The sequence below is a fragment of the Palaemon carinicauda genome, chromosome 22, assembly GCF_036898095.1.
Source record: "Palaemon carinicauda isolate YSFRI2023 chromosome 22, ASM3689809v2, whole genome shotgun sequence".
NCBI classification, from domain to species: Eukaryota; Metazoa; Arthropoda; class Malacostraca; order Decapoda; family Palaemonidae; genus Palaemon; species Palaemon carinicauda.
Genome location: NC_090746.1, coordinates 114,803,119 through 114,807,380, shown reverse-complemented (window position 1 = coordinate 114,807,380; position 4,262 = coordinate 114,803,119).

Sequence of the window (4,262 nt, the reverse complement as noted above, 5' to 3'; positions counted from 1 at the left end):
GTTAATCAAATGAAAAATCAAATATTACAAAACTGAAAGAAAATAATCTATGAAAAATATTCAATCAAAAATTTACTCTACTACTGCATGTAAACATATCTTACATCATTCAAGAAAGCAGGAAATACATCTTCGCCTTTTCTCGGAACTTTCCAATTGAAACCACCACACTACACACTTCCAGACACATTAAACCAATCAGTGACAGTATTAGGGGATTTCCCAGTTAATTGTAAAGTAGTGTTAATTGGGGTCTCATAAACAAAATAATAAACCAATTCCAAAATTTCAGAAAGGGGTGGTAGATAGCAAAATCGGCGGTAGATAGCATACTATAATAGCACCTAAAAATAACTAAAGCAGTAAGATATTGTTCATATGATAGATTCAGTGAAATTCGCTTACGTGGTTCTTTGCAACTAACCTGTGACCCATTGTTTAACTGGCCTCTGCCTTTTACTCCTCAGTCTCCCCTTTTAGTCTCATCAAACCTGGATGTTCAACTTCCCAAACCTTACTTTGCGCCTAGGTGAGTCCTCTGAAGATAAAATTTTAACTCATTGACGTCAATAAACTTTGTAAGATGATGAAAAAGTAATTTACTTGAAATATACCTTTATATAATGGAACTTTGAGGCCCTTTGCGTTAATAGGCGTAGGAGGAGGAGATGATGATGATGATGATGATGATGATGATGATGATGATGATGATAATGGAACTGCGTTGGATGTTTACTATAATAAGGGTACACTGTTCAAAAAAACCATAATTTTAATCGGAAATGCTCCGTAAAAGTATACTGTTCTCAGCCATATTTCAGTAAATTACAGGCGACCGTAATTCTTACCCTACTTTGTTATTATTTTTATGGGTAGGTGACCGTAATGTCACTCCTTTACGTCAATATATCCGTTTTTAAAACGGTAAACGCCTGGGAACATTTATTCCAGGATTTTGACCGTTTTTTATGCAAATTTCTAACGCTTTTGATGAAATTATCAATCTATTTGTATAATCAATCTGTGTTGGATGTTTATTGTATATAAGGTATGAAAAAAAAATAATAATCCATTATGACTTACAATCTTTGAGTGTTTATTATATGAAGGGGATTAGAAAGTGATAATATTTTATGACTGACAATGTGTTCGAAAATCCTCAAAAGGTTTCGGTGTGCTGATAATACAGTTCCTATAATATTCCAAGCCGGGACCTTCCTCCCTCAGCTACATATTCATAAATACGGTGATTTGAAGACTATATTGCTGAGGCACGTCTAGCTCCGCCCATTTTATAGCTACTGTTGCTGAACGGATAGAGCGTTACCAGCTAAACCACTGGTCACAGACTCAGTCGCACCGAAAAGTTTGTCTCATCATTGCTAACTTACAATGCACAATTCATTGTCATTTGCTTTCTGGTATAAATACTGTCTGTTAAGATTGCCTTGCCTTGTGCTAGACACGGGCTCTTGCGTTGACAGCCTGTAAGCAAACGTACTTTAATTTACATTTATTTACTTTGAAAGAGGGAGGTATAAGTACGGTTTTGCGCGATAAAGGTTGAATGTAGTTTTGCGTGATAAAGATGCAAGGCAGTTTTTCTTGATAAAGGTGCAAGGCAGTTTTGCGTGATAAAGATGCAAGACAGTTTTGCACGATGAAGACGTAAGGCAGTTTTTCTTAATAAAGGTGCAAGGCAGTTTTGCGTGATAAAGATGCAAAGCCGTTTTTCTTGATACAAGTGCATGGCAGTTTTTCTTGATAAAGGTGCAAGGCAGTTTTGCGTGATAAAGGCCTATTTAGAAAATATACAGTACTCATTAAAACACAAAATATTAATCCAAAAACTATTTCCATTGTATAAATTCAGAGAAAGAAAAATTGTATAATCAAGTTATCCGATGTTTATTGATCGAGAAAACGTAAGAAAATATAGGAAGTGGACGTAACGTCTTCCTAAATTGAGACTGGTTGAAGCCCATTGGGGTGATGCGAAAAATAGCAGGATTTTAGATGGATAAGAGTGAATTATTCTATGGGATTTTTCCTGTAGCAGCTATAGAGTACAGAAATAACCAAAAGCTACAACTCAACTATTTGAATGACTACATAAACATTCAGTAACTTTATTTTCCTTCATAACGAATCTCACAAATTCAAAATTGTGACATAATTTAAAAAACTGAGCCATCTTCAAGTTAAAAACCAAAATAAAGGAAAGAGATAAAAGTTATAAAGTTAAACATTAATTTAAAGAGCAAAATCAAATTATTATTATTATTATTATTATTATTATTATCCAAGCTACATCCCTAGTTGGAAAATCAAGATGCTATAAGCCCAGGGGCTCCAACAGGGAAAAATAGCCCATTGAGGAAAGGAAATAAGGAAATAAATAAACGAAGAGAACAAATTAACAATAAATCATTCTAAAATAAGTAACAGCGTCAATGAATACGGAATGAATAAAGGAACACAATGGACACACGAATCTCTTATTGAAGCTCCCGCCAGATCTCCCGTAAATGTGGCGTTGTAATAGCAGGAGACTCTTCGTTGTATGTATTCCATGTCCGAGTCAATACAACATTGACTCTGTTCCATGTGATCGTCGGAAAATGAAGATTACAGCTTATAAAGGCTGGCTGGGAATCACTGCACCGTTACTGAGTCTATGTAGATATGGCTGACTTGTGTTAAGTTTAGAGCTATATTTTCGATGGGACATCTACACATGATTTTTTTTTTAATAGTAAATAGCTGATTTCGTACGAATACACACACATATACGGTATATGTATATATATATATATATATATATATATATGTGTGTGTGTATATATATACATATATATATGTGTATATATATATATATATATATATATATATATATATATATATATGTATATATAAATATATATAAATGTATATATATATATATATATATATAAATATATGTATATATATATATATATATATATATATGTATATATATAAATGTACAGTATATATATATATATATATATATATATATATATATAAATGTACAGTATATATATATATATATATATATATATATATATATATAAATATATGTATATATATATAAATATATTTATATATATATATATATATATATATATATATATATATATATATATATATATAAATGTACAGTATATATATATATATATATATATATATATATATATATATATATATATATATAAATGTACAGTATATATATATATATATATATATATATATATATATATATATATATATATATATATATATATCATCAGCCGTAACTAGTCCACTTCAGGACAATGGCTTCGAATATGCTTTTCCATAACCGTCCATTTATGATCTTTCTTTGAGTCTATACCAGTAATTTTTCTTAGCTCGTCAGTTCAGCGTCTTCTCTTTCTTCCTCTGCTTCTTTTGGAATCTTTAGGGACTCATCTATCATCTGTTATTCTCATTAAATGTACTGACGATGTCCATTTCTTTTTATTACATGTTAGAATATTCTTAACTTTAGTTTGCTCTCGTATCCATGTTTCTCGTTTACTTTCTCTTTGTGTTATTCCCATCATTATTCTTTGCAATAGCTCTTTGAGTTGTTACTACCTTATGCTCAACGGCTTTAGTAAGGCACCAAGTTTCGAATAGATTAATTATCCAATTTTTACGTTTTCTTTAACACATTTCATTCAGCAACGTATCTTGTCTTGTAACCGAACCCGAGTTTTCTCGGTGAAATTATCTTTTCAGATATTTATAGATGGAAAAATTAACTTTTCAGATATTCATAGATGGAAAAAATAACTTTTCAGATATTTGTAGATGGAAAAATTAACTTTTCAGATATTTATAGATGGAAAAATTAACTTTTCAGATATTTAGAGATGGAAAAATTAACTTTTCAGATATTTATAGATGGAAAAATTAACTTTTCAGATATTTATAGATGGAAAAATTAACTTTTCAGATATTTATAGATGGAAAAATTAACTTTTCAGATATTTATAGATGGAAAAATTAACTTTTCAGATATTTATAGATGGAAAAATAAACTTTTCAGATATTTATAGATGGAAAAATTAACTTTTCAGATATTTATAGATGGAAAAATTAACTTTTCAGATATTTATAGATGGAAATGCCACACAATATGTAAAATTTTGTCGTTTGGCAGGGCCTTAACTAAATATTGAAGGGATGGCACCCTAAGACGTATAGCTGGCAGCCGTACG